Consider the following 13,532-nt stretch of genomic DNA (forward strand, 5'->3'; position numbering starts at 1 on the left):
TAGGGACCGCGACCAAAGTGGTGGCCCCGAAGCCAAGGCGGATATGGAGCGCACCGAGCGAGAGAAGCAAGATGCTCGGGTGGGAGAGGTACAACAGGAGCTCCAGGATCTCGGCAAGAAGTTCGACTCCCTGGAGCAGGACTACAAGACGCAAGCGTCTGAGCTTGCGAAGGCCCTTCAGAGCGTGGCCGGCGCCAAGGCTGAAGCCCAAAAGGCCCTCCAGGAAATCCAGGCGGCCAAGAAGATAGCGGAGTGTAAGGCATTCTTTATGCAAAGCAAGCATGTGGAGGAGTCATTTCTTTTACTTACACGAATCCGGAGCTCTCCAGGGGCATTCGCAGATCTGCCACGCAGCATTTCGGATGCCACAGAGTTCTATCACGCTGAAGAGGGGAGCTCTACGGAGAAGCTGTTCTGGTCCCAATATACTGGGGCCGAACACCTGATGCCTCTGAGTGACCAACTGAAGCAGCTTGTCGAACTCCACAATGCGGCCGAACAGGCCATGAGGGACCTCATAGTCTGGATGTGGCCTGGCGAGCCCCTGCCCGGCAGCTACTTTGGCCTGGTGAAGCGGATGGTGCATGCCTGTCCATGGCTAGAAGTTATCAAGCAGTCAGTATGTATTGAGGGTGCCCGACGGGCCTTTGCCCGCACGAAGATGCATTGGGCCAAACTGGATGCTGAGAAGCTCATGAAGGATGGACCCACGAAGGGCAAGGAGCATCGCCACCCCGAGATATATTATAATGGCGTTATGAAAGGCGCTCGGCTTGTGGCGAATGAATGTCCTAAGAACATTATTTTCGAGTAAATGTACTCATGTCATTTGTGTAATATGAGGACGAGTTTGATTGAGCTATATAATGCTTTGTTTGATTTAAAATATTACCTTCTCTGCGGTCATTTATCAAAATCTGAAAGTAGGCCAATCGTCGGCTTCCGCCCCCTTATAACTAGTAGTGGGGTGTTCTTGGAAAACCTAAACACTCTTTTTCCAAATGCTTGGTCCTTTAAGGAGGTGTTTAGCGCAGCGAACCAGGCAATCGGACTATTCGGCTTTATAACTCTCACTTGGCCATAGAAGTCTATAATTTTAAATTTCGGCGAAGCCCCTAGTATTCGGAAAGCCGAACTAGGGCATTATACACGCCTAAATCGGGCAAGGCCGATTCCTCGCCTTAAGCGGAAAAAATCTTTAGGGATTTTGGTACCTTGCGAACAGCGACCAGCTCTCGCCGCATCATGACGGTCAGTTTTCGGCTTTCTCTACTGAGGTGCTCATCCGGAAGAACCGGGACACAATCGCAGGAGTTCTCCCTGCGCTACCTTAGCCGATATAACGGAACGTAAGGTACCAAAAAGGGGGAGCCGGGCTAACCCAACTATTGACCCAAGACATGATTCGGAGTTTATGCATATAATGCTATAAGTTCGGGGTGCCGCACTGTTGAAAGTGTTCGGACTTTTCTTGCCATTTTATGGGGCTCGATAAGAAGCCCCTGGCAAATTGACCATACCAAAATGTACGGATGCAATATTGAATAAATATTCAATGGGAAATATGAGGATAGTAATAAGAAGCTGACGCTATGTACTACTTCCAATTTATTTGGACAATACAGCAAAGCGTAGGTGTACAATTAATGCATTAAGCAGAAAAAATAGGACTATTTGACATGTCCTATCCAAGGGCAAGCAACATGTGGGTATGTAAGGACAGGTATAACGATCATTGAAGAAGACCACCTGAGTATTCCCTTGTGTGCAATGCCTCTTGCCTCCTTGGTGTGCCTTCTGTGATGAGTCTGGTTATCCGATCTCTCTGAAGGGGCTGCCCAAAAGTAGGGTCCTAAAAAAAGAAAAATAGTATGCGGGCCTCATGGCGGTTGAACCGCACTCTGGCCGCATTGTCGTCTCGCCTCCACCTATGCCCATGGTATCTTGAGCGCGTAGTTGTGTACGCGTGGCACGAATGCCGCTTGAATGAGGCTGGGGTGGAGGCCGGGTTACTAATCGAGATCCTGGCGTGCCTGACGGTCCTATTGCGGGGTACTCCGGACTCGCTTGACGGTGTTCAGGGATGTCGTTGCTGAATTGGCAGTTTGTCGGAGGAGGCTGCTTTGTACTTCTGCCGCGAGGGCCACAGTATGCTCTTCTGTACGGAGGGAGCGGTCTGTGTTTCCATTGACTATTATGACCCCACAAGGTCCTGGCATCTTGAGCTTGAGGTATGCGTAGTGTGGTACTGCATTGAAACGAGTGAACGCATATCATGTGGTGAATAAAATATAGGTCCAAGCAAAGTTACCGATGAACGAAGACGAAAGAGGGGATGCCATCCGGGGCATCCCCAAGCTTAGGCTCTTGGTTTTACTTGAATATTGCCTTGGGGTGCCTTGGGCATCCCCAGGCTTAGGATCTTTCCACTCCTTATTCCATAGTCCATCGAATCTTTACCCAAAACTTGAAAACTTCACAACACAAAACTCAACAGAAAACTCGTAAGCTCCGTTAGTATAAGAAAATAAATTACCACTTTTGGTACTGTTGTGTACTCATTATAAATTCATATTTGTGTAATATCTACTGTATTCCAACTTCTCTATGGTTCATACCCTCCGATACTACTCATAGATTCATCAAAATAAGCAAACAACATAATGAAAACAGAATCTGTCAAAAACAGAACACTCTGTAGTAATATGTAACTCTCGAATACTTCTGTAACTCCAAAAATTCTGAAACAAATTGGTGGACGTGAGGAATTGGTCTATTAATCTTCTTAAGAAAGAATCAACTCGAAATCACTCTTCTGTAAAAAATGACAGCTAATCTCATGAGCGCAAAGTTTCTGTTTTTTACAGCAAGATCACATTAACTTTCACCCAAGTCTTCCCAAAGGTTCTACTTGGCACTTTATTGAAACAAAAGCTATAAAACATGATTAATACAGTAGCATAATCATGTGAACACACAAAAATAGTAGGGGTAAAGGTTGGGTTGTCTCCCAACGAACGTTTTTTTTAATGCCTTTTGAGCTAGGCATGATGATTTCAATGATGCTCACATAAAAGATAAGAATTGAAACATAATGGGAGCATCATGAAGAATATGACTAACACATTTAAGCCTAACCCACTTCCTATGCCTATGGATTTTGTGATCAAACAACTTATGGGAACAAGAATCAACTAGCATAGGGAAGCAAGACAAGCACAACTTCAAGATTTTCAACACGTAGAGAGGAAACTTGATATTGTTGCAATTCCTACAAGCATATATTCCTCCCTCATAATAATTATCAGTAGAATCATGAATGAATTCAACAATATAACTACCACATAAAGCATTATTTTCATGATCCACAAGCATATAATTTTTATCACTCTCCACATAAGCAAATTTCTTCTCATGAATAGTAGTGAGAGCAAACTCAACAAAATAAATATCATGTGAGACATAATCCAATTGAAAATTAAAATCATGATGACAAGTTTCATGGTTATCATTATTCTTTATAGCATGAATGTCATCACAATAATCATCATAGATAGCAACTTTGTTCTCATAATCAATTGGAACCTCTTCCGAAATAGTGGATTCATCACTAAATAAAGTCATGACCTCTCCAAATCCACTTTCATAATTATCACAATAAGATTCAACACACTCTGAAATAGTGGGATCATTACTTCCTAAAGTTGACACTCTTCCAAACCAACTTTCATCAATATAATCATCATAAATAGGAGGCATGCTTTCATCATAATATTTTTTTCTCATACAAACTTGGGGTACTAAAAATAGCATACTCATCAAACATAGCATCCCCAAGCTTGTGGCTTTGCATATCATTAGCATCATGAATATTCAAGGAATTCATACTAACAACATTGCAATCATGCTCATCATACAAAGATTTAGTGCCAAACATTTTATAGACTTCTTCTTCTAGCACTTGAGCACAATTTTCCTTTCCATCATTTTCACGAAAGATATTAAAAAGATGAAGCATATGAGGCAACCTCAATTCCATTTTTTGTAGTTTTATTTTATAGACTAAACTAGTGATAAAACAAGAAACTAAAAGATTCGTTGCAAGATCTAAACATATACCTTCAAGCACTAACCTCCCCGACAACGGCGCCAGAAAAGAGCTTGATGTCGACTACACAACCTTCTTCTTGTAGACATTGTTGGGCCTCCAAGTGCAGAGGTTTGTAAGACAGTAGCAAATTTCCCTCAAGTGGATGACCTAAGGTTTATCAATCCGTGGGAGGCGTAGGATGAAGATGGTCTCTCTCAAACAACCCTGCAACCAAATAACAAAGAGTCCCTTGTGTCCCCAACACACCCAATACAATTGTAAATTGTATAGGTGCACTAGTTCGGCGAACAGATGGTGATACAAGTGCAATATGGATGGTAGATATAGGTTTTTATAATCTGAAAATATAAAAACAGCAAGGTAGCAAGTAACAAAAGTGAGCGAAAACGGTATTGCAATGCTTCGAAACAAGGCCTAGGGTTCATAATTTCACTAGTGCAAGTTCTCTCAACAATAATAACATAATTGGATCATATAACTATCCCTCAACATGCAACAAAGAGTCACTCCAGAGTCACTAATAGCAAAGAACAAACGAAGAGATTATGTAGGGTACGAAACCACCTCAAAGTTATTCTTTCCGATCAATCCATTGGGCTATTCCTATAAGTGTCACAAACAGCCCTAGAGTTCATAGTAAAATAACACCTTAAGACACACATCAGCAAAACTCTAATGTCACCTAGATACTCCAATGTCACCTCAAGTATCCGCGGGTATGATTATACGATATGCATCACACAATCTCAGATTCATCTATTCAAACCAACACAAAGAACTTCAAAGAGTGCCCCAAAGTTTCTACCGGAGAGTCAAGACGAAAACGTGTGCCAACCCCTATGCATAGATTGCCAAGGTCACGGAACCCGCAAGTTGATCACCAAAACATACATCAAGTGAATCAGTAGAATACCACATTGTCACCACGGGTATCCCACGCAAGACATACATCAAGTGTTCTAAAATCCTTAAAGACTCAATTCGATAAGATAACTTCAAAGGAAAAACTCAATCCATTACAAGAAGGTAGAGGGGGAGAAACATCATAAGATCCAACTATAATAGCAAAGCTCGCGGTACATCAAAATCGTGCCATATCAAGAATACGAGAGAGAGAGAGAGAGAGAGAGAGAGAGAGAGAGATCAAACATATAGCTACTGGTACATACCCTCAGCCCCGAGGGTGAACTACTCCCTCCTTGTTATGGAGGGCGCCGGGATGATGAAGATGGCCACCGGTGATGAATCCCCCCTCCGGCAGGGTGCCGGAGCAGGGTCCCAATTGGTTTTTCGTGGCTACAGAGGCTTGCTGAGGGAGTCCTGGATTAGGGGGTATGCGGACAGCCAGACTGTATACATCGTCTGGACTATTGGAGCATGAAGATACAAGACTCAAGACTCCGGACCGTGTCCGTATGGGACTCTCCTTTGCGTGGAAGACAAGCTTGGCGATCCGAATATTATATTTCCTTCCTTGTAACCGACTCTGTGTAAACCCTAGCCCTCTCCGGTGTCTATATAAACCAGAGAGGATGGTCCTTAGAAGGCCGATCACAATTACAATCATACCATCATAGGCTAGCTCCTAGGGTTTAGCCTCTACGATCTCATGGTAGATCTACTATTGTATTACTCATATCTTCAATATTAATCAAGCAGGAAGTAGGGTTTTACCTCCATCGAGAGGGCCCGAACCTGGGTAAACATTGTGTCCCTTGCTTCCTGTTACCATCAGCCTAAGACCCACAGATCGGGACCCCCTACCCAAGATCCGCCGGTTTTGACACTGACATTGGTGCTTTCATTGAGAGTTCCTCTGTGTTGTCGCTTCGAGGCTTGATGGCGTCTTCAAGCGCCAACAACACGGTCTAGGGCGAGACTTTTCTCCCCGGACAGATCTTCGTGTTCGGCGGCTTCGCACTGCGGGCCAATTCGCTTGGTCAGTTGGAGCATATCGACAGCTACGCCCCTGGCCACCAGATCAGGTTCGGGAACTTGAACTACACGGCGGACATTCGTGGAGACTTGTTCTTCGATGGACTCGGGCCTGTGCCAGGAGCACAGGACAGTCACGACGAGCACGGCCTAGACCTGTTGTCGGACAATGCTCGGGACATCATCCCTGCAGCAGCCTCGGGTCTAAATCCGGAATAGGTTGCGTTGCCCAAGGATGGAGGGGTGGACCCCGCCCCGCAAGTCGCATACTCATCCGCGGTGGAGCCGAACACAGGTCTCACCTCTGTGGAGACCTGTAACCCCGGGCCCCCAGACTCGTATCCGGTTGTTGGTTCCGGTCCGCATACCCTCGAGCCAGCCAAGCCAGGTTGGGCTCCGGTAATGGAGTTTACCGCTGTAGACATCTTTCAGCACTCGCCCTTTGGCGACAAGCTGAACTCATTAAAGTCTCTCTCTTTGTCAGGAGGCTCTGGGCCGAACTATGTCCGGCTTGAGTGGGAAGAAGGTGACAAAGGAATTCGCTGCCCACCCACCACCCACTTCATTGCCACGGTTTATGATTTAACCGACGTGCTTGACTTCGACTTTGAAGACATCAACGGTATGGACGACGATGCAGGAGACATACAGGAGCCACCGCTCACAGGGCGGTGGACAGCCACCTCTTCATATGATATATATATGGTGGACACTCCGAAAGAAACCAATGGCGATGAGGCAATGGAGGATAACCCCTCCAAGAAGAAAGCAAAGCATGGGCGTCGCCAGCGTCGCTCCAAGCCCCGCCAAGGCAATACCGGCACCGGAGAAGAAAACAATCCGGACGGTGCCGACGATGAATACAACCCCGATCAGCCTACCTTCGAGTAGGCCGAGCAGGAAGATGGGCAGGACAGCCCAGACGAACAGGCGACGAACGGGTATCCGGAGGAGGACAACTACATGCCCTCCTCCAAAGACGAGATTAGCCTCGGCGACGACGAGTTCGGCGTCCCCGAGGACCCCGCGGAGCAGGAGCGCTTCAAGCGCCGGCTTATTGCCACTGCGAGAAGCCTGAAGAAGAAGAAGCAGCAGCTCCAAGTTGATCAAGACCTGCTCACATATAGATGGACAGAAGTCCTGGCAGCCGAGGAATATGGACTCGAGCGCCACACGGCTGACCGGCCGCCTCGAGGTCGGGATAAAACGGCATATCAGCCCAAATACCAGCCTGCACCCCCGCGCCAGTTTACTATGGCCCGGGGCAATACTCAGGACCTGCGCGATAGACTGGATAACACCGCAGGACAGCCAAGATCGATCTACGGATCACGGGGGCGCGCCGCAGCACATGACGATGACCGTCATACCGGATACACTAATAGCAAATCCGGTCGGGCCGAACATAACCAGGCAGACGCAGTCGGACTGCGTCGCGACATAGCCCGGCATAGAGGCGCCGCACACCCCCTCTACTTAACCTATGAAGTGATGGATCATGAATTCCCAGAAGGGTTCAAACCCGCAAACATCGAATCATACAATGGCACAACAGACTCCGCGGTATGGATCGAAGATTTCCTTCTCCACATCCACATGGCCCGCGGAGACGATCTACATGCCATCAAGTATCTTCCCCTTAAGCTCAAAGGACCCTCCCGGCACTGGCTAAACAGCCTGCCCGCAAATTCCATTGGCAGTTGGGAAAACTTGGAAGACGCATTTCTTGACAACTTCCAAGGCACATATGTGCGACCTCCGGATACCGATGACTTGAGCCACATTACTCAACAGCCCAAAGAATCAGCCAGGAAATTCTGGACTCGGTTCCTAACTAAAAAGAACCAAATAGTTGATTGTCCGGACGCTGAAGCCCTGGCGGCCTTCAAGCATAATATCTGTGACGAGTGGCTCGCCCGACACCTTGGCCAGGAGAAACCCAAGTCCATGGCAGCTCTCACGACACTAATGACCCGCTTTTGCGCGGGCGAGGACAACTGGTTGGCTCGTAGTAGCACTACGCCACATTCTGGCACTTTAGATGTCCGCGACAATAATGGCAAGCTACGACGCAACAAACACAAGCGACGGAACAACAACGACAACACTGAAGACACGGCGGTCAATGCCAGATTCAGCGGATCCAAATCCGGTCAGCGGAAGAAGCCATTCAAAAGAAACAATCAGGGACCGTCCAGTCTAGACCGTATACTAGAGCGCTCGTGCCAAATTCATGGCACCCCGAACAAGCCAGCCAACCACACCAATAGAGACTGTTGGGTATTTAAACAAGCCGGCAAAATAAACGCCAAAAACAAGGACAAGGGGCTGCACAGCGACGATGACGAGGAGCCCTGGCGTCCGAACACGGGGGGATAGAAGAAATCCCCCCTAGGTGAAAACGGTCAACATGATCTATGCCACTCACATCCCCAAGCAGGAACGGAAGCGAGCACTACGGGACGTCTATGCGATGGAGCCAGTCGTCCTCAAATTCAACCCATGGTCAGCTTGTCCGATCACCTTTGATCGTAGGCATCATCCTACTAGCATCCGTCACGGCGGCTCGGCCGCATTGGTCTTAGACCCAATCATCGACGGATTCCACCTCACGCGAGTCCTTATGGACGGCGGCAGCAGCCTGAACCTGCTTTACCAGGACACTGTGTGCAAAATGGGCATCGATCCTTCAAGGATCAAGCCCACCAAAACCACCTTTAGAGGTGTAATTCCTGGAGTAGAGGCCCGTTGTACGGGCTCTATAACATTGGAAGTGGTCTTCGGATCTCCGGACAACTTCCAAAGCATGGAGTTAATCTTTGATATCGTCCCTTTCCGTAGTGGTTACCACGCACTGCTCGGGAGAATCGCATTCGCTAGATTCAATGCGGTACCACACTATGCATACCTCAAGCTCAAGATGCCAGGCCCGCACGGGGTCATAACAATCAACGGAAATATGGACCACTCTCTCCGTACAGAAGAGCATACTGCAGCCCTTGCGGCAGAAGTACAATGCGGCCTCCTCCGATAAACCACCAATCCGGCGACGACAACCTCAAGCACCGTCAAGCGAGGTCGGAACACCCTGCAACAGGATCACCAGGCACACCAAGAGCACGACTAGCAGTCCGGCCTCTGCTCAAATCCCATCAAAGCAGAATTCGTGCCACGCGTACACAATTACGCACTCAAAATACCATGGGCACGGGCGGAGGCGCAGCAGTAGCTCAGTCAATCGTGTGGTATCACCGCCACACACTTCGTAACCTTTCCTTTTACCTTTCAGGATATTGCTTTAGCGCAGCCTCTTCAGAAGAGCCGGATTGTCGGACTTACATAGGAGAGAAAACCAAGGAGGCAATAGGCTTTGCACACAGAAGGAAATATCCAGGTGGAATCTATTTACGATCGTTATACCTGCTTTATCTATCTGTACGTAGCCTGCCCCCGGATAGGATATGTCAAATTATCCTATTTATCTCCGCTTAATGCATCCATTGTAAACATACGCTTAAATGTATTATTCATCAATGGGAGATCATATATAGCGTCAGCTTATTATTCTTATTTGAGCATTTTTTTTTCTTACAAATGTCTATTTGATATTACATCCGTACACCTTGGTACGTTCAGTTTGCCAGGGGCTTCTTATGGCGCACCATAATACGGCAAGACAAGTCCGAACACTTTCAACAGTGCGGCACCCCGAACTTATAGCATTATATGCATCAGCTCCGAATCATGTCTTGGGTCTATAGTTGGGATAGCCCAGCTCCCTTGTTCTGGTGCCTTACATTCCGTTATATGGGCTAAGGTAGCGCAGGGAGAACTACTGCGATTGTGCCCCGGTTCTTCCGGACGAGCACCTCAGTAGAGAAAGCCGAAAACTGACTGGCATGATGTGGCGAGAGCTGGTCGCTGTTCGAGAGGTCCTAAAATCCTTAAAGATTTTTCCGCTTTAGGCAATAGTTCGGCTTCGTCCGATTTAGGCGTATATAGCGCCCCAATTTGGTCTTCCGGATTCTAGGGGCTTCGCCGAAATTTAAAATTGTAGACTTCTATGGCTAAGTGAAGGTTATAAAACCGCATAGTCTGATTGCCTTGTTCGTTGCGCCGGACACCTCCTTAAGGAACCAAACATTTGGATAAAGAGTGTCCGGGTTTTCCACGAACACCCCAGTACTAGTTACATGGGGGCGGAAGCCGACGACTGGCCTACTTTCAGAATTTTATAAACAGTTGCACAGAAGGTAATATTTTAAATAACAAAAGCGCTACATAGCGCAAGTAACTTCGTCTTTAAATTACAAACATGACAGAAGTGAATTCGTTCTAAAATTATGTCCCTGGTACATTCATCGGCCATGACGCGAGTGCCCTTCATAACGCCATCATAATACTTCTCTGGATAGCGATGCGCCTTGCCCTCCGGCGGCCTGTCCTTCACTAGCTTCTCCGCATCCAACTTGCCCCAATGCACCTTCGCACGGGCAAAGGCCCGGCAGGCACCCTCAACGCAAACGGATCGCTTGATGACTTCCAGTCGCGGACAGGCATTCACCATCCGCTTGATCAGGCTGAAGTAGCTGGTGGGCAGGGGCTCACCATGCCACATCCGAGCTATGAAATCCTTCATAGCCACTTCGGCCGCCCTGTGAAGTTCGACCAACTGCTTCAGTTGGTCACTCGGAGGTGTTGGATGTTCGGCCCCAGCATACTGTGACCAGAATAGCTTCTCCGTTGAGCTCCCCTCCTGGGCACGGTAGAACTCCGCGGCATCTGATATGCTGTGTGGCAGATCTGCGAATGCCCCTGGAGAGCTCCGGACTCTGGTAAGTAAAAGAAATGCCTCCTACACATGTTTGCTTTGCATAAAGAATTTCTTACCCGCCGCTATCTTTTTGGCCTCCTGGATTTCTTGTTGTGCCTTCTTAGCTTCGGCCTTGGTGTCTTTTATACTTGAAAGGGCCTTCGTAAGCTCGTCCTCTTTTGCCTTAAGCTCATGCTCCACGGCCTCGAACTTCTTGCCGACATCCCGGAGCCCTTGCCGAGATTGAATGCCCGCCTTTGGCACGGCAGAATCCGGCGAACGAGCATGACCTGGATCACGTTGACAAGCTTGATGTTCTTGTCCTTCATGCCCTGGATGCAGTTTTGGAGTCCGGTCAGCTCTGTAGAATCGCCCCATAACAGGCCCTTCTGTTCCCAGGAGGTGAGCCGCATGGGGGTTCCGGGTCGGAACTCGGGGGCCGCCGCCCAGTTGGCGTCGCGTGGCTCGGTGATGTAGAACCACCCCGATTGCCACCCCTTCATGGTTTCCGCAAAGGAGCCATCAAGCCAGGTGACGTTAGGCATCTTGCCCACCATGGCTCCTCCGCACTCCGCTTGCTGGCCGCTCACGATCTTCGGCTTCACGCAGAAGATTTGCAGCCACAAGCCGAAATGAGGCTTGATGCGGAGGAAGGCCTCGCATACGACGATGAACGCCGAGATGTTGAGTATGAAGTTCGGGGCTAGATCATGGAAATCTAGCCCGTAGTAGAACATGAGCCCGCGGACGAAGGGGTGAAGTGGAAACCCCAGTCCACAGACGAAGTGGGCGAGAAACACGACCCTCTCGTGGGGTCCTGGAGTTGGAATGACCTGCCCGTCATCTGGTAGCCGGTGCACTATGTCTGCGGCCAAGTGTCCGGCCGCCCGAAGATTCGCGATATTCTTCTCCTTCACGGTGGAAGCCACCCACTTGCCTCCTGCTCCGGACATGTCTAGCTGTGCGGAGAAGATATGGACTAGGGCGCTGGAGCTCGGGGAGGTGAGGATGAGCAAAGGAGAAGGAGGGCGTGGGTGAAAATGAGGGTCCTTTATCCCTTTATAGAGGCCACGAAAGTGGTGCGCCTCCCCACTTGCCCGTTGGGTATGGCTTACTTCCCAAGCGCCACGATTGATGGCACGGGGGGATTACCCATACCCGTATTGATGAGAATCCCATGATAAGGGGACACAATCTCTGCTCTGACAAGACGTGTCAAGGAAACCGCCTCGCAATATGCGCTGTGGCTGGTTGTGGGAAAACGGTTCGAATAATGACCTGACCGTAAGGACATATCACGTCGTCTAAAAAGTTTGTCAGCTGAAGTATCATTCTCCCTACGGTGGTATGTGAAGATCATTTTTTCATATCCGGACACGGTCTACGTGTTCGATAATAACCTTGGAGTATTCGGAAGGAGGAACCCGCCTTGCAATGCCGAAGACAAGACTGCACGCCGGACTCACCGTCATTGAAGCTTGGTTCAGGGGCTACTGAGGGTGTCCTGGATTAGGGGGTATCCGGACAGCCGGACTGTATACATCGTTCGGACTATTGGAGCGCGAAGATACAAGACTCAAGACTCCGGCCCGTGTCCGGATGGGACTCTCCTTTGCGTGGAAGACAAGCTTGGCGATCTGAATATTATATTTCCTTCCTTGTAACCGACTCCGTGTAAACCCTAGCCCTCTCCGGTGTCTATATAAACCGGAGAGGATGGTCCTTAGAAGGCCGATCACAATTACAATCATACCATCATAGGCTAGCTCCTAGGGTTTAGCCTCTACGATCTCGTGGTAGATCTACTCTTCTATTACTCATATCTTCAATATTAATCAAGCATGAAGTAGGGTTTTACCTCCATCGAGAGGGCCCGAACCTGGGTAAACATTGTGTCCCTTGCTTCCTATTACCATCAGCCTACGACGCACAGATCGGGACCCCCTACCCGAGATCCGCCGGTTTTGAAACCGACACTTGCGGCGGCGGAACTCCCGAGCTAGGTTATGTTCTGGAGGTTTGGGGATTTATAGGAGAGGTTGGCGTCAAGAACAGGTCTGGGGGCCCCACAGGGAGTCCACGAGGCAGGGGGCACGCCCTACACCCTCATGGGGCCCACGTGACTCCCCTCCGGTAACTCTTCATTCCAGTATTTTTTATATTTTCCAGAAAAAAGCTCTGTTGATTTTCAGCGCATTCCGAGAACTTTTATTTCTACACAAAAACAACACCACAGTAGTTCTGCTGAAATCAGCGTCAGTCCGGGTTAGTTCTAACCAAATCATACCAAAATCATGTAAACATATTATAAACATGGCATGAATACATCAAAAATTATAGATACGTTGGAGACGTATCATTCCGGCTTTGGCTTCTTCCTGAGAGTGGCAACTTGCTTGCCATTCTTCTTGAAATTCGCTTTCTTTCCCTTGCCCTTTTTCTTGAAACTAGTGGTCTTGTTAACCATCAACACTTGATGCTCCTTCTTGATTTCTACCTCCGCGGCCTTAAGCATTGTGAAGAGCTCGGGAATTGTTTTGTTCATCCCTTGCATATTATAGTTCATCACGAAGCCTTTCTAGCTTGGTGGTAGTGATTGAAGAACTTCGTCAATAACACAATGAACTGGAAGATCAACTCCCAACTGAGTCAAGTGATTATAATTCCCAAACA

Source organism: Triticum aestivum, chromosome 4B (genome assembly GCF_018294505.1).
Source record: "Triticum aestivum cultivar Chinese Spring chromosome 4B, IWGSC CS RefSeq v2.1, whole genome shotgun sequence".
NCBI classification, from domain to species: Eukaryota; Viridiplantae; Streptophyta; class Magnoliopsida; order Poales; family Poaceae; genus Triticum; species Triticum aestivum.